Genomic DNA, 27,326 nt, shown 5'->3' on the forward strand with positions numbered 1-27,326 from the left:
TCACTAAAAAGTCCATTGGAAGACTTGACTAAATTTGTTAAAAGACATAGGGATTCATATTAAAGAACCACAAACCACACTAGTAAAATAAAAACATGATAAGTTGGGATTTGAACCAATGACAGTCTTAATTTGATAGTGCAAACCCAATACCTTACTAACTGTGCTAACCAGACTGTGCATACCAGACACACAATTTATCAGAGATATAAGTGAATAAGCTACAGTGTCCAAGGTACTAAACATAATATATTCTATGGGGTGTCATAAGCAAGTCATTAGAATACTTTCCTACTAAATTTATAAGACATAAGCATTAAGTATTTGAGTTAACAAAGAGAAAATAAAGCTATCTATTGGATTTCACTAAAAAGTCCATTGGAAGACTTGACTATTGTTGTTAAAAGACATAGGCATTCATATTATAGAGCCACAAACCACACTAGTAAAATAAAAACATGATAACATGGGATTCGAACCAATGACAGACAGAATTTGAAAGTGCAAATCCAACACCTTACTAACTGTGCTAACCAGACTGTGCATACCAGACACACAATTTATCAGAAATTTAAGTGAATAAGCTACAGTGTCCAAGGTCCTAAACATAATATATTCTATGGGGTGTCATAAGCAAGTCATTAGAATACTTTCCTACTAAATTTATAAGAAATAAGCATTCAATATTTGAGTAAACAAAGAGAAAATAAAGCTATCTATTGGGTTTCACTAAAAAGTCCATTGGAAGACGTGACTATTGTTGTTAAAAGACATAGGCATTCATATTATAGAGCCACAAACCACACTAGTAAAATTAAAACATGATAACATTGGATTCAAACCAATGACAGTCTTAATTTGATAGTGCAAACCCAATACCTTACTAACTGTGCTAACCAGACTGTGCATACCAGACACCCAATTTATCAGAGATATAAGTGAATAAGCTACAGTGTCCAAGGTACTAAACATAATATATTCTATGGGGTGTCATAAGCAAGTCATTAGAATACTTTCCTACTAAATTTATAAGAAACAAGCATTCATTATTTGAGTAAACAAAGAGAAAATAAAGCTATCTATTGGGTTTCACTAAAAAGTACATTGGAAGACTTGACTATTGTTGTTAAAAGACATAGGCATTCATATTATAGAGCCACAAACCACACTAGTAAAATAAAAACATGATAACATGGGATTCAAACCAATGACAGTTTTAATTTAATAGTGCAAACCCAATACCTAACTAACTGTGCTAACCAGACTGTGCATACCAGACCCAAATTTATCTGAGATATAAGTGAATAAGCTACAGTGTCCAAGGTACTAAACATAATATATTCTATGGGGTGTCATAAGCAAGTCATTAGAATACTTTCCTACTAAATTTATAAGACATAAGCATTAAGTATTTGAGTAAACAAAGAGAAAATAAAGCTATCTATTGGATTTCACTAAAAAGTCCATTGGAAGACTTGACTAAATTTGTTAAAAGACATAGGGATTCATATTAAAGAACCACAAACCACACTAGTAAAATAAAAACATGATAAGTTGGGATTTGAACCAATGACAGTCTTAATTTGATAGTGCAAACCCAATACCTTACTAACTGTGCTAACCAGACTGTGCATACCAGACACACAATTTATCAGAGATATAAGTGAATAAGCTACAGTGTCCAAGGTACTAAACATAATATATTCTATGGGGTGTCATAAGCAAGTCATTAGAATACTTTCCTACTAAATTTATAAGACATAAGCATTCAATATTTGAATAAACAAAGAGAAAATAAAGCTATCTATTGGGTTTCACTAAAAAGTCCATTGGAAGACTTGACTATTGTTGTTGAAAGACATAGGCATTCATATTATAGAGCCACAATCCACACTAGTAAAATAAAAACATGATAACATGGGATTCAAACCAATGACGGTCTTAATTTAATAGTGCAAACCCAATACCTAACTAACTGTGCTAACCAGACTGTGCATACCAGACACAAATTTATCAGAGATATAAGTGAATAAGCTACAGTGTCCAAGGTACTAAACATAATATATTCTATGGGGTGTCATAAGCAAGTCATTAGAATACTTTCCTACTAAATTTATAAGACATAAGCATTAAGTATTTGAGTAAACAAAGAGAAAATAAAGCTATCTATTGGATTTCACTAAAAAGTCCATTGGAAGACTTGACTATTGTTGTTAAAAGACATAGGCATTCATATTATAGAACCACAAACCACACTAGTAAAATAAAAACATGATAAGATAGGATTTGAACCAATGACAGTCTTAATTTGATAGTGCAAACCCAATACCTTACTAACTGTGCTAACCAGACTGTGCATATCAGGCACCCAATTTATCAGAGATATAAGTGAATAAGCTACAGTGTCCAAGGTACTAAACATAATATATTCTATGGGGTGTCATAAGCAAGTCATTAGAATACTTTACTACTAAATTTATAAGACATAAGCATTCAATATTTGAGTAAACAAAGAGAAAATAAAGCTATCTATTGGGTTTCACTAAAAAGTCCATTGGAAGACTTGACTATTGTTGTTAAAAGACATAGGCATTCATATTATAGAGCCACAAACCACACTAGTAAAATAAAAACATGATAACATGGGATTCAAACCAATGACAGTCTTAATTTAATAGCGCCAACCCAATACCTAACTAACTGTGCTAACCAGACTGTGCATACCAGACTCCAAATTTATCAGAGATATAAGTGAATAAGCTACAGTGTCCAAGGTACTAAACATAATATATTCTATGGGGTGTCATAAGCAAGTCATTAGAATACTTTCCTACTAAATTTATAAGACATAAGCATTAAGTATTTGAGTTAACAAAGAGAAAATAAAGCTATCTATTGGATTTCACTAAAAAGTCCATTGGAAGACTTGACTATTGTTGTTAAAAGACATAGGCATTCATATTATAGAGCCACAAACCACACTAGTAAAATAAAAACATGATAACATGGGATTCGAACCAATGACAGACAGAAATTGAAAGTGCAAATCCAACACCTTACTAACTGTGCTAACCAGACTGTGCATACCAGACACACAATTTATCAGAAATTTAAGTGAATAAGCTACAGTGTCCAAGGTCCTAAACATAATATATTCTATGGGGTGTCATAAGCAAGTCATTAGAATACTTTCCTACTAAATTTATAAGAAATAAGCATTCAATATTTGAGTAAACAAAGAGAAAATAAAGCTATCTATTGGGTTTCACTAAAAAGTCCATTGGAAGACTTGACTATTGTTGTTAAAAGACATAGGCATTCATATTATAGAGCCACAAACCACACTAGTAAAATTAAAACATGATAACATTGGATTCAAACTAATGACAGTCTTAATTTGATAGTGCAAACCCAATACCTTACTAACTGTGCTAACCAGACTGTGCATACCAGACACCCAATTTATCAGAGATATAAGTGAATAAGCTACAGTGTCCAAGGTACTAAACATAATATATTCTATGGGGTGTCATAAGCAAGTCATTAGAATACTTTCCTACTAAATTTATAAGAAACAAGCATTCAATATTTGAGTAAACAAAGAGAAAATAAAGCTATCTATTGGGTTTCACTAAAAAGTACATTGGAAGACTTGACTATTGTTGTTAAAAGACATAGGCATTCATATTATAGAGCCACAAACCACACTAGTAAAATAAAAACATGATAACATGGGATTCAAACCAATGACAGTCTTAATTTAATAGTGCAAACCCAATACCTAACTAACTGTGCTAACCAGACTGTGCATACCAGACCCAAATTTATCTGAGATATAAGTGAATAAGCTACAGTGTCCAAGGTACTAAACATAATATATTCTATGGGGTGTCATAAGCAAGTCATTAGAATACTTTCCTACTAAATTTATAAGACATAAGCATTAAGTATTTGAGTAAACAAAGAGAAAATAAAGCTATCTATTGGATTTCACTAAAAAGTCCATTGGAAGACTTGACTATTGTTGTTAAAAGACATAGGGATTCATATTATAGAACCACAAACCACACTAGTAAAATAAAAACATGATAAAATGGGATTTGAACCAATGACAGTCTTAATTTGATAGTGCAAACCCAATACCTTACTAACTGTGCTAACCAGACTGTGCATACCAAGCACACAATTTATCAGAGATATAAGTGAATAAGCTACAGTGTCCAAGGTACTAAACATAATATATTCTATGGGGTGTCATAAGCAAGTCATTAGAATACTTTCCTACTAAATTTATAAGACATAAGCATTCAATATTTGAGTAAACAAAGAGAAAATAAAGCTATCTATTGGGTTTCACTAAAAAGTCCATTGGAAGACTTGACTATTGTTGTTGAAAGACATAGGCATTCATATTATAGAGCCACAAACCACACTAGTAAAATAAAAACATGATAACATGGGATTCAAACCAATGACAGTCTTAATTTAATAGCGCCAACCCAATACCTAACTAATTGTGCTAAACAGACTGTGCATACCAGACTCCAAATTTATCAGAGATATAAGTGAATAAGCTACAGTGTCCAAGGTACTAAACATAATATATTCTATGGGGTGTCATAAGCAAGTCATTAGAATACTTTCCTACTAAATTTATAAGACATAAGCATTAAGTATTTGAGTTAACAAAGAGAAAATAAAGCTATCTATTGGATTTCACTAAAAAGTCCATTGGAAGACTTGACTATTGTTGTTAAAAGACATAGGCATTCATATTATAGAGCCACAAACCACACTAGTAAAATAAAAACATGATAACATGGGATTCGAACCAATGACAGACAGAAATTGAAAGTGCAAATCCAACACCTTACTAACTGTGCTAACCAGACTGTGCATACCAGACACGCAATTTATCAGAAATTTAAGTGAATAAGCTACAGTGTCCAAGGTCCTAAACATAATATATTCTATGGGGTGTCATAAGCAAGTCATTAGAATACTTTCCTACTAAATTTATAAGAAATAAGCATTCAATATTTGAGTAAACAAAGAGAAAATAAAGCTATCTATTGGGTTTCACTAAAAAGTCCATTGGAAGACTTGACTATTGTTGTTAAAAGACATAGGCATTCATATTATAGAGCCACAAACCACACTAGTAAAATAAAAACATGATAACATGGGATTCAAACCAATGACAGTCTTAATTTAATAGTGCAAACCCAATACCTAACTAACTGTGCTAACCAGACTGTGCATACCAGACCCAAATTTATCTGAGATATAAGTGAATAAGCTACAGTGTCCAAGGTACTAAACATAATATATTCTATGGGGTGTCATAAGCAAGTCATTAGAATACTTTCCTACTAAATTTATAAGACATAAGCATTAAGTATTTGAGTAAACAAAGAGAAAATAAAGCTATCTATTGGATTTCACTAAAAAGTCCATTGGAAGACTTGACTAAATTTGTTAAAAGACATAGGGATTCATATTAAAGAACCACAAACCACACTAGTAAAATAAAAACATGATAAGTTGGGATTTGAACCAATGACAGTCTTAATTTGATAGTGCAAACCCAATACCTTACTAACTGTGCTAACCAGACTGTGCATACCAGACACACAATTTATCAGAGATATAAGTGAATAAGCTACAGTGTCCAAGGTACTAAACATAATATATTCTATGGGGTGTCATAAGCAAGTCATTAGAATACTTTCCTACTAAATTTATAAGACATAAGCATTAAGTATTTGAGTTAACAAAGAGAAAATAAAGCTATCTATTGGATTTCACTAAAAAGTCCATTGGAAGACTTGACTATTGTTGTTAAAAGACATAGGCATTCATATTATAGAGCCACAAACCACACTAGTAAAATAAAAACATGATAACATGGGATTCGAACCAATGACAGACAGAATTTGAAAGTGCAAATCCAACACCTTACTAACTGTGCTAACCAGACTGTGCATACCAGACACACAATTTATCAGAAATTTAAGTGAATAAGCTACAGTGTCCAAGGTCCTAAACATAATATATTCTATGGGGTGTCATAAGCAAGTCATTAGAATACTTTCCTACTAAATTTATAAGAAATAAGCATTCAATATTTGAGTAAACAAAGAGAAAATAAAGCTATCTATTGGGTTTCACTAAAAAGTCCATTGGAAGACTTGACTATTGTTGTTAAAAGACATAGGCATTCATATTATAGAGCCACAAACCACACTAGTAAAATTAAAACATGATAACATTGGATTCAAACCAATGACAGTCTTAATTTGATAGTGCAAACCCAATACCTTACTAACTGTGCTAACCAGACTGTGCATACCAGACACCCAATTTATCAGAGATATAAGTGAATAAGCTACAGTGTCCAAGGTACTAAACATAATATATTCTATGGGGTGTCATAAGCAAGTCATTAGAATACTTTCCTACTAAATTTATAAGAAACAAGCATTCATTATTTGAGTAAACAAAGAGAAAATAAAGCTATCTATTGGGTTTCACTAAAAAGTACATTGGAAGACTTGACTATTGTTGTTAAAAGACATAGGCATTCATATTATAGAGCCACAAACCACACTAGTAAAATAAAAACATGATAACATGGGATTCAAACCAATGACAGTCTTAATTTAATAGTGCAAACCCAATACCTAACTAACTGTGCTAACCAGACTGTGCATACCAGACCCAAATTTATCTGAGATATAAGTGAATAAGCTACAGTGTCCAAGGTACTAAACATAATATATTCTATGGGGTGTCATAAGCAAGTCATTAGAATACTTTCCTACTAAATTTATAAGACATAAGCATTAAGTATTTGAGTAAACAAAGAGAAAATAAAGCTATCTATTGGATTTCACTAAAAAGTCCATTGGAAGACTTGACTAAATTTGTTAAAAGACATAGGGATTCATATTAAAGAACCACAAACCACACTAGTAAAATAAAAACATGATAAGTTGGGATTTGAACCAATGACAGTCTTAATTTGATAGTGCAAACCCAATACCTTACTAACTGTGCTAACCAGACTGTGCATACCAGACACACAATTTATCAGAGATATAAGTGAATAAGCTACAGTGTCCAAGGTACTAAACATAATATATTCTATGGGGTGTCATAAGCAAGTCATTAGAATACTTTCCTACTAAATTTATAAGACATAAGCATTCAATATTTGAATAAACAAAGAGAAAATAAAGCTATCTATTGGGTTTCACTAAAAAGTCCATTGGAAGACTTGACTATTGTTGTTGAAAGACATAGGCATTCATATTATAGAGCCACAATCCACACTAGTAAAATAAAAACATGATAACATGGGATTCAAACCAATGACGGTCTTAATTTAATAGTGCAAACCCAATACCTAACTAACTGTGCTAACCAGACTGTGCATACCAGACACAAATTTATCAGAGATATAAGTGAATAAGCTACAGTGTCCAAGGTACTAAACATAATATATTCTATGGGGTGTCATAAGCAAGTCATTAGAATACTTTCCTACTAAATTTATAAGACATAAGCATTAAGTATTTGAGTAAACAAAGAGAAAATAAAGCTATCTATTGGATTTCACTAAAAAGTCCATTGGAAGACTTGACTATTGTTGTTAAAAGACATAGGCATTCATATTATAGAACCACAAACCACACTAGTAAAATAAAAACATGATAAGATAGGATTTGAACCAATGACAGTCTTAATTTGATAGTGCAAACCCAATACCTTACTAACTGTGCTAACCAGACTGTGCATATCAGGCACCCAATTTATCAGAGATATAAGTGAATAAGCTACAGTGTCCAAGGTACTAAACATAATATATTCTATGGGGTGTCATAAGCAAGTCATTAGAATACTTTACTACTAAATTTATAAGACATAAGCATTCAATATTTGAGTAAACAAAGAGAAAATAAAGCTATCTATTGGGTTTCACTAAAAAGTCCATTGGAAGACTTGACTATTGTTGTTAAAAGACATAGGCATTCATATTATAGAGCCACAAACCACACTAGTAAAATAAAAACATGATAACATGGGATTCAAACCAATGACAGTCTTAATTTAATAGCGCCAACCCAATACCTAACTAACTGTGCTAACCAGACTGTGCATACCAGACTCCAAATTTATCAGAGATATAAGTGAATAAGCTACAGTGTCCAAGGTACTAAACATAATATATTCTATGGGGTGTCATAAGCAAGTCATTAGAATACTTTCCTACTAAATTTATAAGACATAAGCATTAAGTATTTGAGTTAACAAAGAGAAAATAAAGCTATCTATTGGATTTCACTAAAAAGTCCATTGGAAGACTTGACTATTGTTGTTAAAAGACATAGGCATTCATATTATAGAGCCACAAACCACACTAGTAAAATAAAAACATGATAACATGGGATTCGAACCAATGACAGACAGAAATTGAAAGTGCAAATCCAACACCTTACTAACTGTGCTAACCAGACTGTGCATACCAGACACACAATTTATCAGAAATTTAAGTGAATAAGCTACAGTGTCCAAGGTCCTAAACATAATATATTCTATGGGGTGTCATAAGCAAGTCATTAGAATACTTTCCTACTAAATTTATAAGAAATAAGCATTCAATATTTGAGTAAACAAAGAGAAAATAAAGCTATCTATTGGGTTTCACTAAAAAGTCCATTGGAAGACTTGACTATTGTTGTTAAAAGACATAGGCATTCATATTATAGAGCCACAAACCACACTAGTAAAATTAAAACATGATAACATTGGATTCAAACTAATGACAGTCTTAATTTGATAGTGCAAACCCAATACCTTACTAACTGTGCTAACCAGACTGTGCATACCAGACACCCAATTTATCAGAGATATAAGTGAATAAGCTACAGTGTCCAAGGTACTAAACATAATATATTCTATGGGGTGTCATAAGCAAGTCATTAGAATACTTTCCTACTAAATTTATAAGAAACAAGCATTCAATATTTGAGTAAACAAAGAGAAAATAAAGCTATCTATTGGGTTTCACTAAAAAGTACATTGGAAGACTTGACTATTGTTGTTAAAAGACATAGGCATTCATATTATAGAGCCACAAACCACACTAGTAAAATAAAAACATGATAACATGGGATTCAAACCAATGACAGTCTTAATTTAATAGTGCAAACCCAATACCTAACTAACTGTGCTAACCAGACTGTGCATACCAGACCCAAATTTATCTGAGATATAAGTGAATAAGCTACAGTGTCCAAGGTACTAAACATAATATATTCTATGGGGTGTCATAAGCAAGTCATTAGAATACTTTCCTACTAAATTTATAAGACATAAGCATTAAGTATTTGAGTAAACAAAGAGAAAATAAAGCTATCTATTGGATTTCACTAAAAAGTCCATTGGAAGACTTGACTATTGTTGTTAAAAGACATAGGGATTCATATTATAGAACCACAAACCACACTAGTAAAATAAAAACATGATAAAATGGGATTTGAACCAATGACAGTCTTAATTTGATAGTGCAAACCCAATACCTTACTAACTGTGCTAACCAGACTGTGCATACCAAGCACACAATTTATCAGAGATATAAGTGAATAAGCTACAGTGTCCAAGGTACTAAACATAATATATTCTATGGGGTGTCATAAGCAAGTCATTAGAATACTTTCCTACTAAATTTATAAGACATAAGCATTCAATATTTGAGTAAACAAAGAGAAAATAAAGCTATCTATTGGGTTTCACTAAAAAGTCCATTGGAAGACTTGACTATTGTTGTTGAAAGACATAGGCATTCATATTATAGAGCCACAAACCACACTAGTAAAATAAAAACATGATAACATGGGATTCAAACCAATGACAGTCTTAATTTAATAGCGCCAACCCAATACCTAACTAATTGTGCTAAACAGACTGTGCATACCAGACTCCAAATTTATCAGAGATATAAGTGAATAAGCTACAGTGTCCAAGGTACTAAACATAATATATTCTATGGGGTGTCATAAGCAAGTCATTAGAATACTTTCCTACTAAATTTATAAGACATAAGCATTAAGTATTTGAGTTAACAAAGAGAAAATAAAGCTATCTATTGGATTTCACTAAAAAGTCCATTGGAAGACTTGACTATTGTTGTTAAAAGACATAGGCATTCATATTATAGAGCCACAAACCACACTAGTAAAATAAAAACATGATAACATGGGATTCGAACCAATGACAGACAGAAATTGAAAGTGCAAATCCAACACCTTACTAACTGTGCTAACCAGACTGTGCATACCAGACACGCAATTTATCAGAAATTTAAGTGAATAAGCTACAGTGTCCAAGGTCCTAAACATAATATATTCTATGGGGTGTCATAAGCAAGTCATTAGAATACTTTCCTACTAAATTTATAAGAAATAAGCATTCAATATTTGAGTAAACAAAGAGAAAATAAAGCTATCTATTGGGTTTCACTAAAAAGTCCATTGGAAGACTTGACTATTGTTGTTAAAAGACATAGGCATTCATATTATAGAGCCACAAACCACACTAGTAAAATTAAAACATGATAACATTGGATTCAAACCAATGACAGTCTTAATTTGATAGTGCAAACCCAATACCTTACTAACTGTGCTAACCAGACTGTGCATACCAGACACCCAATTTATCAGAGATATAAGTGAATAAGCTACAGTGTCCAAGGTACTAAACATAATATATTCTATGGGGTGTCATAAGCAAGTCATTAGAATACTTTCCTACTAAATTTATAAGAAACAAGCATTCAATATTTGAGTAAATAAAGAGAAAATAAAGCTATCTATTGGGTTTCACTAAAAAGTCCATTGGAAGACTTGACTATTGTTGTTAAAAGACATAGGCATTCATATTATAGAGCCACAAACCACACTAGTAAAATAAAAACATGATAACATGGGATTCAAACCAATGACAGTCTTAATTTAATAGTGCAAACCCAATACCTAACTAACTGTGCTAACCAGACTGTGCATACCAGACCCAAATTTATCTGAGATATAAGTGAATAAGCTACAGTGTCCAAGGTACTAAACATAATATATTCTATGGGGTGTCATAAGCAAGTCATTAGAATACTTTCCTACTAAATTTATAAGACATAAGCATTAAGTATTTGATTAAACAAAGAGAAAATAAAGCTATCTATTGGATTTCACTAAAAAGTCCATTGGAAGACTTGACTATTGTTGTTAAAAGATATAGGGATTCATATTATAGAACCACAAACCACACTAGTAAAATAAAAACATGATAAGATGGGATTTGAACCAATGACAGTCTTAATTTGATAGTGCAAACCCAATACCTTACTAACTGTGCTAACCAGACTGTGCATAACAAGCACACAATTTATCAGAGATATAAGTGAATAAGCTACAGTGTCCAAGGTAGTAAACATAATATATTCTATGGGGTGTCATAAGCAAGTCATTAGAATACTTTCCTACTAAATTTATAAGACATAAGCATTCAATATTTGAGTAAACAAAGAGAAAATAAAGCTATCTATTGGGTTTCACTAAAAAGTCCATTGGAAGACTTGACTATTGTTGTTGAAAGACATAGGCATTCATATTATAGAGCCACAAACCACACTAGTAAAATAAAAACATGATAACATGGGATTCAAACCAATGACAGTCTTAATTTAATAGTGCAAACCCAATACCTAACTAACTGTGCTAACCAGACTGTGCAGACCAGACACCAAATTTATCAGAGATATAAGTGAATAAGCTACAGTGTCCAAGGTACTAAACATAATATATTCTATGGGGTGTCATAAGCAAGTCATTAGAATACTTTCCTACTAAATTTATAAGAAATAAGCATTCAATATTTGAGTAAACAAAGAGAAAATAAAGCTATCTATTGGGTTTCACTAAAAAGTCCATTGGAAGACTTGACTATTGTTGTTAAAAGACATAGGCATTCATATTATAGAGCCACAAACCACACTAGTAAAATTAAAACATGATAACATTGGATTCAAACCAATGACAGTCTTAATTTGATAGTGCAAACCCAATACCTTACTAACTGTGCTAACCAGACTGTGCATCCCAGACACCCAATTTATCAGAGATATAAGTGAATAAGCTACAGTGTCCAAGGTACTAAACATAATATATTCTATGGGGTGTCATAAGCAAGTCATTAGAATACTTTCCTACTAAATTTATAAGAAACAAGCATTCAGTATTTGAGTAAACAAAGAGAAAATAAAGCTATCTATTGGGTTTCACTAAAAAGTCCATTGAAAGACTTGACTATTGTTGTTAAAAGACATAGGCATTCATATTATAGAGCCACAAACCACACTAGTAAAATAAAAACATGATAACATGGGATTCAAACCAATGACAGTCTTAATTTGATAGTGCAAACCCAATACCTAACTAACTGTGCTAACCAGACTGTGCATACCAGACCCAAATTTATCAGAGATATAAGTGAATAAGCTACAGTGTCCAAGGTACTAAACATAATATATTCTATGGGGTGTCATAAGCAAGTCATTAGAATACTTTCCTACTAAATTTATAAGACATAAGCATTAAGTATTTGAGTAAACAAAGAGAAAATAAAGCTATCTATTGGATTTCACTAAAAAGTCCATTGGAAGACTTGACAATTGTTGTTAAAAGACATAGGCATTCATATTATAGAACCACAAACCACACTAGTAAAATAAAAACATGATAAGATGGGATTTGAATCAATTACAGTTTTAATTTGATAGTGCAAACCCAATGCCTTACTAACTGTGCTAACCAGACTGTGGATACCAGGTACCCAATTTATCAGAGATATAAGTGAATAAGCTACAGTGTCCAAGGTACTAAACATAATATATTCTATGGGGTGTCATAAGCAAGTCATTAGAATACTTTCCTACTAAATTTATAAGAAACAAGCATTCAGTATTTGAGTAAACAAAGAGAAAATAAAGCTATCTATTGGGTTTCACTAAAAAGTCAATTGAAAGACTTGACTATTGTTGTTAAAAGACATAGGCATTCATATTATAGAGCCACAAACCACACTAGTAAAATAAAAACATGATAACATGGGATTCAAACCAATGACAGTCTTAATTTAATAGTGCAAACCCAATACCTAACTAACTGTGCTAACCACACCCAAATTTATCAGAGATATAAGTGAATAAGCTACAGTGTCCAAGGTACTAAACATAATATATTCTATGGGGTGTCATAAGCAAGTCATTAGAATACTTTCCTACTAAATTTATAAGACATAAGCATTCAATATTTGAGTAAACAAAGAGAAAATAAAGCTATCTATTGGGTTTCACTAAAAAGTCCATTAGAAGACTTGACTATTGTTGTTAAAAGACATAGGCATTCATATTATAGAGCCACAAACCACACTAGTAAAATAAAAACATGATAACATGGGATTCAAACCAATGACAGTCTTAAATTAATAGTGCAAACCCAATACCTAACTAACTGTGCTAACCAGACTGTGCATACCAGACTCCAAATGTATCAGAGATATAAGTGAATAAGCTACAGTGTCCAAGGTACTAAACATAATATATTCTATGGGGTGTCATAAGCAAGTCATTAGAATACTTTCCTACTAAATTTATAAGACATAAGCATTAAGTATTTGAGTTAACAAAGAGAAAATAAAGCTATCTATTGGATTTCACTAAAAAGTCCATTGGAAGACTTGACTATTGTTGTTAAAAGATATAGGCATTCATATTATAGAGCCACAAACCACACTAGTAAAATAAAAACATGATAACATGGGATTCGAACCAATGACAGACAGAATTTGAAAGTGCAAATCCAACACCTTACTAACTGTGCTAACCAGACTGTGCATACCAGACACACAATTTATCAGAAATTTAAGTGAATAAGCTACAGTGTCCAAGGTCCTAAACATAATATATTCTATGGGGTGTCATAAGCAAGTCATTAGAATACTTTCCTACTAAATTTATAAGAAATAAGCATTCAATATTTGAGTAAACAAAGAGAAAATAAAGCTATCTATTGGGTTTCACTAAAAAGTCCATTGGAAGACTTGACTATTGTTGTTAAAAGACATAGGCATTCATATTATAGAGCCACAAACCACACTAGTAAAATTAAAACATGATAACATTGGATTCAAACCAATGACAGTCTTAATTTGATAGTGCAAACCCAACACCTTACTAACTGTGCTAACCAGACTGTGCATACCAGACACCCAATTTATCAGAGATATAAGTGAATAAGCTACAGTGTCCAAGGTACTAAACATAATATATTCTATGGGGTGTCATAAGCAAGTCATTAGAATACTTTCCTACTAAATTTATAAGAAACAAGCATTCAGTATTTGAGTAAACAAAGAGAAAATAAAGCTATCTATTGGGTTTCACTAAAAAGTCCATTGGAAGACTAGACTATTGTTGTTAAAAGACATAGGCATTCATATTATAGAGCCACAAACCACACTAGTAAAATAAAAACATGATAACATGGGATTCAAACCAATGACAGTCTTAATTTAATAGTGCAAACCCAATACCTAACTAACTGTGCTAACCAGACTGTGCATACCAGACCCAAATTTATCAGAGATATAAGTGAATAAGCTACAGTGTCCAAGGTACTAAACATAATATATTCTATGGGGTGTCATAAGCAAGTCATTAGAATACTTTCCTACTAAATTTATAAGACATAAGCATTAAGTATTTGAGTAAACAAAGAGAAAATAAAGCTATCTATTGGATTTCACTAAAAAGTCCATTGGAAGACTTGACTATTGTTGTTAAAAGACATAGGCATTCATATTACAGAACCACAAACCACACTAGTAAAATAAAAACATGATAAGATAGGATTTGAACCAATGACAGTCTTAATTTGATAGTGCAAACCCAATACCTTACTAACTGTGCTAACCAGACTGTGCATACCAGGCACCCAATTTATCAGAGATATAAGTGAATAAGCTACAGTGTCCAAGGTACTAAACATAATATATTCTATGGGGTGTCATAAGCAAGTCATTAGAATACTTTCCTACTAAATTTATAAGACATAAGCATTCAATATTTGAGTAAACAAAGAGAAAATAAAGCTATCTGTTGGATTTCACTAAAAAGTCCATTGGAAGTCTTGACTATTGTTGTTAAAAGACATAGGCATTCATATTATAGAACCACAAACCACACTAGTAAAATAAAAACATGATAAGATGGGATTTGAACCAATGACAGTCTTAATTTGATAGTGCAAACCCAATACCTTACTAACTGTGCTAACCAGACTGTGGATATCAGGTACCCAATTTATCAGAGATATAAGTGAATAAGCTACAGTGTCCAAGGTACTAAACATAATATATTCTATGGGGTGTCATAAGCAAGTCATTAGAATACTTTCCTACTAAATTTATAAGACATAAGCATTCAATATTTGAGTAAACAAAGAGAAAACAAAGCTATCTATTGGGTTTCACTAAAAAGTCCATTGGAAGACTTGACTATTGTTGTTAAAAGACATAGGCATTCATATTATAGAGCCACAAACCACACTAGTAAAATAAAAACATGATAACATGGGATCCAAACCAATGACAGTCTTAATTTAATAGTGCAAACCCAATACCTAACTAACTGTGCTAACCAGACTGTGCATACCAGACTCCAAATTTATCAGAGATATAAGTGAATAAGCTACAGTGTCCAAGGTACTAAACATAATATATTCTATGGGGTGTCATAAGCAAGTCATTAGAATACTTTCCTACTAAATTTATAAGACATAAGCATTCAATATTTGAGTAAACAAAGAGAAAATAAAGCTATCTATTGGGTTTTACTAAAAAGTCCATTGGAAGACTTGACTATTGTTGTTGAAAGACATAGGCATTCATATTATAGAGCCACAAACCACACTAGTAAAATAAAAACATGATAACATGGGATTCAAACCAATGACAGTCTTAATTTAATAGTGCAAACCAAATACCTAACTAACTGTGCTAACCAGACTGTGCATACCAGACACCAAATTTATCAGAGATATAAGTGAATAAGCTACAGTGTCCAAGGTACTAAACATAATATATTCTATGGGGCGTCATAAGCAAGTCATTAGAATACTTTCCTACTAAATTTATAAGACATAAGCATTAAGTATTTGAGTAAACAAAGAGAAAATAAAGCTATCTATTGGATTTCACTAAAAAGTCCATTGGAAGACTTGACTATTGTTGTTAAAAGACATAGGCATTCATATTATAGAACCACAAACCACACTAGTAAAATAAAAACATGATAACATGGGATTCAAAACAATGACAGTCTTATTTTAATAGTGCAAACCCAATACCTAACTAACTGTGCTAACCAGACTGTGCATACCAGACTCCAAATTTATCAGAGATATAAGTGATTAAGCTACAGTGTCCAAGGTACTAAACATAATATATTCTATGGGGTGTCATAAGCAAGTCATTAGAATACTTTCCTACTAAATTTATAAGAAATAAGCATTCAATATTTGAGTAAACAAAGAGAAAATAAAGCTATCTATTGGGTTTCACTAAAAAGTCCAATGGAAGACTTGACTATTGTTGTTAAAAGACATAGGCATTCATATTATAGAGCCACAAACCACACTAGTAAAATAAAAACATGATAACATGGGATTCAAACCAATGACAGTCTTAATTTAATAGTGCAAACCCAATACCTAACTAACTGTGCTAACCAGACTGTGCATACCAGACCCAAATTTATCAGAGATATAAGTGAATAAGCTACAGTGTCCAAGGTACTAAACATAATATATTCTATGGGGTGTCATAAGCAAGTCATTAGAATACTTTCCTACTAAATTTATAAGACATAAGCATTAAGTATTTGAGTAAACAAAGAGAAAATAAAGCTATCTATTGGATTTCACTAAAAAGTCCATTGGAAGACTTGACTATTGTTGTTAAAAGACATAGGCATTCATATTATAGAACCACAAACCACACTAGTAAAATAAAAACATGATAAGATGGGATTTGAATAAATTACAGTTTTAATTTGATAGTGCAAACCCAATACCTTACTAACTGTGCTAACCAGACTGTGGATACCAGGTACCCAATTTATCAGAGATATAAGTGAATAAGCTACAGTGTCCAAGGTACTAAACATAATATATTCTATGGGGTGTCATAAGCAAGTCATTAGAATACTTTCCTACTAAATTTATAAGACATAAGCATTCAATATTTGAGTAAACAAAGAGAAAATAAAGCTATCTATTGGGTTTCACTAAAAAGTCCATTGGAAGACTTGACTATTGTTGTTAAAAGACATAGGCATTCATATTATAGAGCCACAAACCACACTAGTAAAATAAAAACATGATAACATGGGATTCAAACCAATGACAGTCTTAAATTAATAGTGCAAACCCAATACCTAACTAACTGTGCTAACCAGACTGTGCATACCAGACTCCAAATTTATCAGAGATATAAGTGAATAAGCTACAGTGTCCAAGGTACTAAACATAATATATTCTATGGGGTGTCATAAGCAAGTCATTAGAATACTTTCCTACTAAATGTATAAGACATAAGCATTAAGTATTTGAGTTAACAAAGAGAAAATAAAGCTATCTATTGGATTTCACTAAAAAGTCCATTGGAAGACTTGACTATTGTTGTTAAAAGACATAGGCATTCATATTATAGAGCCACAAACCACACTAGTAAAATTAAAACATGATAATATTGGATTCAAACCAATGACAGTCTTAATTTGATAGTGCAAACCCAATACCTTACTAACTGTGCTAACCAGACTGTGCATACCAGACACCCAATTTATCAGAGATATAAGTGAATAAGCTACAGTGTCCAAGGTACTAAACATAATATATTCTATGGGGTGTCATAAGCAAGTCATTAGAATACTTTCCTACTAAATTTATAAGACATAAGCATTCAATATTTGAGTAAACAAAGAGAAAATAAAGCTATCTATTGGGTTTCACTAAAAAGTCCATTAGAAGACTTGACTATTGTTGTTAAAAGACATAGGCATTCATATTATAGAGCCACAAACCACACTAGTAAAATAAAAACATGATAACATGGGATTCAAGCCAATGACAGTCTTAAATTAATAGTGCAAACCCAATACCTAACTAACTGTGCTAACCAGACTGTGCATACCAGACGCACAATTTATCAGAAATTTAAGTGAATAAGCTACAGTGTCCAAGGTCCTAAACATAATATATTCTATGGGGTGTCATAAGCAAGTCATTAGAATACTTTCCTACTAAATTTATAAGAAATAAGCATTCAATATTTGAGTAAACAAAGAGAAAATAAAGCTATCTATTGGGTTTCACTAAAAAGTCCATTGGAAGACTTGACTATTGTTGTTAAAAGACATAGGCATTCATATTATAGAGCCACAAACCACACTAGTAAAATTAAAACATGATAACATTGGATTCAAACCAATGACAGTCTTAATTTGATAGTGCAAACCCAATACCTTACTAACTGTGCTAACCAGACTGTGCATACCAGACACCCAATTTATCAGAGATATAAGTGAATAAGCTACAGTGTCCAAGGTACTAAACATAATATATTCTATGGGGTGTCATAAGCAAGTCATTAGAATACTTTCCTACTAAATTTATAAGAAACAAGCATTCAGTATTTGAGTAAACAAAGAGAAAATAAAGCTATCTATTGGGTTTCACTAAAAAGTCCATTGGAAGACTTGACTATTGTTGTTAAAAGACATAGGCATTCATATTATAGAGCCACAAACCACACTAGTAAAATAAAAACATGATAACATGGGATTCAAACCAATGACAGTCTTAATTTAATAGTGCAAACCCAATACCTAACTAACTGTGCTAACCAGACTGTGCATACAAGACCCAAATTTATCAGAGATATAAGTGAATAAGCTACAGTGTCCAAGGTACTAAACATAATATATTCTATGGGGTGTCATAAGCAAGTCATTAGAATACTTTCCTACTAAATTTATAAGACATAAGCATTAAGTATTTGAGTAAACAAAGAGAAAATAAAGCTATCTATTGGATTTCACTAAAAAGTCCATTGGAAGACTTGACTATTGTTGTTAAAAGACATAGGCATTCATATTATAGAACCACAAACCACACTAGTAAAATAAAAACATGATAAGATAGGATTTGAACCAATGACAGTCTTAATTTGATAGTGCAAACCCAATACCTTACTAACTGTGCTAACCAGACTGTGCATACCAGGCACCCAATTTATCAGAGATATAAGTGAATAAGCTACAGTGTCCAAGGTACTAAACATAATATATTCTATGGGGTGTCATAAGCAAGTCATTAGAATACTTTCCTACTAAATTTATAAGACATAAGCATTAAGTATTTGAGTAAACAAAGAGAAAATAAAGCTATCTGTTGGATTTCACTAAAAAGTCCATTGGAAGTCTTGACTATTGTTGTTAAAAGACATAGGCATTCATATTATAGAACCACAAACCACACTAGTAAAATAAAAACATGATAAGATGGGATTTGAACCAATGACAGTCTTAATTTGATAGTGCAAACCCAATACCTTACTAACTGTGCTAACCAGACTGTGGATACCAGGTACCCAATTTATCAGAGATATAAGTGAATAAGCTACAGTGTCCAAGGTACTAAACATAATATATTCTATGGGGTGTCATAAGCAAGTCATTAGAATACTTTCCTACTAAATTTATAAGACATAAGCATTCAATATTTGAGTAAACAAAGAGAAAACAAAGCTATCTATTGGGTTTCACTAAAAAGTCCATTGGAAGACTTGACTATTGTTGTTAAAAGACATAGGCATTCATATTATAGAGCCACAAACCACACTAGTAAAATAAAAACATGATAACATGGGATCCAAACCAATGACAGTCTTAATTTAATAGTGCAAACCCAATACCTAACTAACTGTGCTAACCAGACTGTGCATACCAGACTCCAAATTTATCAGAGATATAAGTGAATAAGCTACAGTGTCCAAGGTACTAAACATAATATATTCTATGGGGTGTCATAAGCAAGTCATTAGAATACTTTCCTACTAAATTTATAAGACATAAGCATTAAGTATTTAAGTTAACAAAGAGAAAATAAAGCTATCTATTGGGTTTCACTAAAAAGTCCATTGGAAGACTTGACTATTGTTGTTAAAAGACATAGGCATTCATATTATAGAGCCACAAACCACACTAGTAAAATAAAAACATGATAACATGGGATTCAAGCCAATGACAGTCTTAAATTAATAGTGCAAACCCAATACCTAACTAACTGTGCTAACCAGACTGTGCATACCAGACTCCAAATGTATCAGAGATATAAGTGAATAAGCTACAGTGTCCAAGGTACTAAACATAATATATTCTATGGGGTGTCATAAGCAAGTCATTAGAATACTTTCCTACTAAATTTATAAGACATAAGCATTAAGTATTTGAGTTAACAAAGAGAAAATAAAGCTATCTATTGGATTTCACTAAAAAGTCCATTGGAAGACTTGACTATTGTTGTTAAAAGATATAGGCATTCATATTATAGAGCCACAAACCACACTAGTAAAATAAAAACATGATAACATGGGATTCGAACCAATGACAGACAGAATTTGAAAGTGCAAATTCAACACCTTACTAACTGTGCTAACCAGACTGTGCATACCAGACGCACAATTTATCAGAAATTTAAGTGAATAAGCTACAGTGTCCAAGGTCCTAAACATAATATATTCTATGGGGTGTCATAAGCAAGTCATTAGAATACTTTCCTACTAAATTTATAAGAAATAAGCATTCAATATTTGAGTAAACAAAGAGAAAATAAAGCTATCTATTGGGTTTCACTAAAAAGTCCATTGGAAGACTTGACTATTGTTGTTAAAAGACATAGGCATTCATATTATAGAGCCACAAACCACACTAGTAAAATTAAAACATGATAACATTGGATTCAAACCAATGACAGTCTTAATTTGATAGTGCAAACCCAATACCTTACTAACTGTGCTAACCAGACTGTGCATACCAGACACCCAATTTATCAGAGATATAAGTGAATAAGCTACAGTGTCCAAGGTACTAAACATAATATATTCTATGGGGTGTCATAAGCAAGTCATTAGAATACTTTCCTACTAAATTTATAAGAAACAAGCATTCAGTATTTGAGTAAACAAAGAGAAAATAAAGCTATCTATTGGGTTTCACTAAAAAGTCCATTGGAAGACTTGACTATTGTTGTTAAAAGACATAGGCATTCATATTATAGAGCCACAAACCACACTAGTAAAATAAAAACATGATAACATGGGATTCAAACCAATGACAGTCTTAATTTAATAGTGCAAACCCAATACCTAACTAACTGTGCTAACCAGACTGTGCATACAAGACCCAAATTTATCAGAGATATAAGTGAATAAGCTACAGTGTCCAAGGTACTAAACATAATATATTCTATGGGGTGTCATAAGCAAGTCATTAGAATACTTTCCTACTAAATTTATAAGACATAAGCATTCAATATTTGAGTAAACAAAGAGAAAATAAAGCTATCTGTTGGATTTCACTAAAAAGTCCATTGGAAGTCTTGACTATTGTTGTTAAAAGACATAGGCATTCATATTATAGAACCACAAACCACACTAGTAAAATAAAAACATGATAAGATGGGATTTGAACCAATGACAGTCTTAATTTGATAGTGCAAACCCAATACCTTACTAACTGTGCTAACCAGACTGTGGATACCAGGTACCCAATTTATCAGAGATATAAGTGAATAAGCTACAGTGTCCAAGGTACTAAACATAATATATTCTATGGGGTGTCATAAGCAAGTCATTAGAATACTTTCCTACTAAATTTATAAGACATAAGCATTCAATATTTGAGTAAACAAAGAGAAAACAAAGCTATCTATTGGGTTTCACTAAAAAGTCCATTGGAAGACTTGACTATTGTTGTTAAAAGACATAGGCATTCATATTATAGAGCCACAAACCACACTAGTAAAATAAAAACATGATAACATGGGATCCAAACCAATGACAGTCTTAATTTAATAGTGCAAACCCAATACCTAACTAACTGTGCTAACCAGACTGTGCATACCAGACTCCAAATTTATCAGAGATATAAGTGAATAAGCTACAGTGTCCAAGGTACTAAACATAATATATTCTATGGGGTGTCATAAGCAAGTCATTAGAATACTTTCCTACTAAATTTATAAGACATAAGCATTAAGTATTTAAGTTAACAAAGAGAAAATAAAGCTATCTATTGGGTTTCACTAAAAAGTCCATTGGAAGACTTGACTATTGTTGTTAAAAGACATAGGCATTCATATTATAGAGCCACAAACCACACTAGTAAAATAAAAACATGATAACATGGGATTCAAGCCAATGACAGTCTTAAATTAATAGTGCAAACCCAATACCTAACTAACTGTGCTAACCAGACTGTGCATACCAGACTCCAAATGTATCAGAGATATAAGTGAATAAGCTACAGTGTCCAAGGTACTAAACATAATATATTCTATGGGGTGTCATAAGCAAGTCATTAGAATACTTTCCTACTAAATTTATAAGACATAAGCATTAAGTATTTGAGTTAACAAAGAGAAAATAAAGCTATCTATTGGATTTCACTAAAAAGTCCATTGGAAGACTTGACTATTGTTGTTAAAAGATATAGGCATTCATATTATAGAGCCACAAACCACACTAGTAAAATAAAAACATGATAACATGGGATTCGAACCAATGACAGACAGAATTTGAAAGTGCAAATTCAACACCTTACTAACTGTGCTAACCAGACTGTGCATACCAGACGCACAATTTATCAGAAATTTAAGTGAATAAGCTACAGTGTCCAAGGTCCTAAACATAATATATTCTATGGGGTGTCATAAGCAAGTCATTAGAATACTTTCCTACTAAATTTATAAGAAATAAGCATTCAATATTTGAGTAAACAAAGAGAAAATAAAGCTATCTATTGGGTTTCACTAAAAAGTCCATTGGAAGACTTGACTATTGTTGTTAAAAGACATAGGCATTCATATTATAGAGCCACAAACCACACTAGTAAAATTAAAACATGATAACATTGGATTCAAACCAATGACAGTCTTAATTTGATAGTGCAAACCCAATACCTTACTAACTGTGCTAACCAGACTGTGCATACCAGACACCCAATTTATCAGAGATATAAGTGAATAAGCTACAGTGTCCAAGGTACTAAACATAATATATTCTATGGGGTGTCATAAGCAAGTCATTAGAATACTTTCCTACTAAATTTATAAGAAACAAGCATTCAGTATTTGAGTAAACAAAGAGAAAATAAAGCTATCTATTGGGTTTCACTAAAAAGTCCATTGGAAGACTTGACTATTGTTGTTAAAAGACATAGGCATTCATATTATAGAGCCACAAACCACACTAGTAAAATAAAAACATGATAACATGGGATTCAAACCAATGACAGTCTTAATTTAATAGTGCAAACCCAATACCTAACTAACTGTGCTAACCAGACTGTGCATACAAGACCCAAATTTATCAGAGATATAAGTGAATAAGCTACAGTGTCCAAGGTACTAAACATAATATATTCTATGGGGTGTCATAAGCAAGTCATTAGAATACTTTCCTACTAAATTTATAAGACATAAGCATTAAGTATTTGAGTAAACAAAGAGAAAATAAAGCTATCTATTGGATTTCACTAAAAAGTCCATTGGAAGACTTGACTATTGTTGTTAAAAGACATAGGCATTCATATTATAGAACCACAAACCACACTAGTAAAATAAAAACATGATAAGATAGGATTTGAACCAATGACAGTCTTAATTTGATAGTGCAAACCCAATACCTTACTAACTGTGCTAACCAGACTGTGCATACCAGGCACCCAATTTATCAGAGATATAAGTGAATAAGCTACAGTGTCCAAGGTACTAAACATAATATATTCTATGGGGTGTCATAAGCAAGTCATTAGAATACTTTCCTACTAAATTTATAAGACATAAGCATTCAATATTTGAGTAAACAAAGAGAAAATAAAGCTATCTGTTGGATTTCACTAAAAAGTCCATTGGAAGTCTTGACTATTGTTGTTAAAAGACATAGGCATTCATATTATAGAACCACAAACCACACTAGTAAAATAAAAACATGATAAGATGGGATTTGAACCAATGACAGTCTTAATTTGATAGTGCAAACCCAATACCTTACTAACTGTGCTAACCAGACTGTGGATACCAGGTACCCAATTTATCAGAGATATAAGTGAATAAGCTACAGTGTCCAAGGTACTAAACATAATATATTCTATGGGGTGTCATAAGCAAGTCATTAGAATACTTTCCTACTAAATTTATAAGACATAAGCATTCAATATTTGAGTAAACAAAGAGAAAACAAAGCTATCTATTGGGTTTCACTAAAAAGTCCATTGGAAGACTTGACTATTGTTGTTAAAAGACATAGGCATTCATATTATAGAGCCACAAACCACACTAGTAAAATAAAAACATGATAACATGGGATCCAAACCAATGACAGTCTTAATTTAATAGTGCAAACCCAATACCTAACTAACTGTGCTAACCAGACTGTGCATACCAGACTCCAAATTTATCAGAGATATAAGTGAATAAGCTACAGTGTCCAAGGTACTAAACATAATATATTCTATGGGGTGTCATAAGCAAGTCATTAGAATACTTTCCTACTAAATTTATAAGACATAAGCATTAAGTATTTAAGTTAACAAAGAGAAAATAAAGCTATCTATTGGGTTTCACTAAAAAGTCCATTGGAAGACTTGACTATTGTTGTTAAAAGACATAGGCATTCATATTATAGAGCCACAAACCACACTAGTAAAATAAAAACATGATAACATGGGATTCAAGCCAATGACAGTCTTAAATTAATAGTGCAAACCCAATACCTAACTAACTGTGCTAACCAGACTGTGCATACCAGACTCCAAATGTATCAGAGATATAAGTGAATAAGCTACAGTGTCCAAGGTACTAAACATAATATATTCTATGGGGTGTCATAAGCAAGTCATTAGAATACTTTCCTACTAAATTTATAAGACATAAGCATTAAGTATTTGAGTTAACAAAGAGAAAATAAAGCTATCTATTGGATTTCACTAAAAAGTCCATTGGAAGACTTGACTATTGTTGTTAAAAGATATAGGCATTCATATTATAGAGCCACAAACCACACTAGTAAAATAAAAACATGATAACATGGGATTCGAACCAATGACAGACAGAATTTGAAAGTGCAAATTCAACACCTTACTAACTGTGCTAACCAGACTGTGCATACCAGACGCACAATTTATCAGAAATTTAAGTGAATAAGCTACAGTGTCCAAGGTCCTAAACATAATATATTCTATGGGGTGTCATAAGCAAGTCATTAGAATACTTTCCTACTAAATTTATAAGAAATAAGCATTCAATATTTGAGTAAACAAAGAGAAAATAAAGCTATCTATTGGGTTTCACTAAAAAGTCCATTGGAAGACTTGACTATTGTTGTTAAAAGACATAGGCATTCATATTATAGAGCCACAAACCACACTAGTAAAATTAAAACATGATAGCATTGGATTCAAACCAATGACAGTCTTAATTTGATAGTGCAAACCCAATACCTTACTAACTGTGCTAACCAGACTGTGCATACCAGACACCCAATTTATCAGAGATATAAGTGAATAAGCTACAGTGTCCAAGGTACTAAACATAATATATTCTATGGGGTGTCATAAGCAAGTCATTAGAATACTTTCCTACTAAATTTATAAGAAACAAGCATTCAGTATTTGAGTAAACAAAGAGAAAATAAAGCTATCTATTGGGTTTCACTAAAAAGTCCATTGGAAGACTTGACTATTGTTGTTAAAAGACATAGGCATTCATATTATAGAGCCACAAACCACACTAGTAAAATAAAAACATGATAACATGGGATTCAAACCAATGACAGTCTTAATTTAATAGTGCAAACCCAATACCTAACTAACTGTGCTAACCAGACTGTGCATACAAGACCCAAATTTATCAGAGATATAAGTGAATAAGCTACAGTGTCCAAGGTACTAAACATAATATATTCTATGGGGTGTCATAAGCAAGTCATTAGAATACTTTCCTACTAAATTTATAAGACATAAGCATTCAATATTTGAGTAAACAAAGAGAAAATAAAGCTATCTGTTGGATTTCACTAAAAAGTCCATTGGAAGTCTTGACTATTGTTGTTAAAAGACATAGGCATTCATATTATAGAACCACAAACCACACTAGTAAAATAAAAACATGATAAGATGGGATTTGAACCAATGACAGTCTTAATTTGATAGTGCAAACCCAATACCTTACTAACTGTGCTAACCAGACTGTGGATACCAGGTACCCAATTTATCAGAGATATAAGTGAATAAGCTACAGTGTCCAAGGTACTAAACATAATATATTCTATGGGGTGTCATAAGCAAGTCATTAGAATACTTTCCTACTAAATTTATAAGACATAAGCATTCAATATTTGAGTAAACAAAGAGAAAACAAAGCTATCTATTGGGTTTCACTAAAAAGTCCATTGGAAGACTTGACTATTGTTGTTAAAAGACATAGGCATTCATATTATAGAGCCACAAACCACACTAGTAAAATAAAAACATGATAACATGGGATCCAAACCAATGACAGTCTTAATTTAATAGTGCAAACCCAATACCTAACTAACTGTGCTAACCAGACTGTGCATACCAGACTCCAAATTTATCAGAGATATAAGTGAATAAGCTACAGTGTCCAAGGTACTAAACATAATATATTCTATGGGGTGTCATAAGCAAGTCATTAGAATACTTTCCTACTAAATTTATAAGACATAAGCATTAAGTATTTAAGTTAACAAAGAGAAAATAAAGCTATCTATTGGGTTTCACTAAAAAGTCCATTGGAAGACTTGACTATTGTTGTTAAAAGACATAGGCATTCATATTATAGAGCCACAAACCACACTAGTAAAATAAAAACATGATAACATGGGATTCAAACCAATGACAGTCTTAA

The sequence above is a fragment of the Pseudophryne corroboree genome, chromosome 8 (assembly GCF_028390025.1).
Source record: "Pseudophryne corroboree isolate aPseCor3 chromosome 8, aPseCor3.hap2, whole genome shotgun sequence".
NCBI lineage: Eukaryota > Metazoa > Chordata > Amphibia > Anura > Myobatrachidae > Pseudophryne > Pseudophryne corroboree.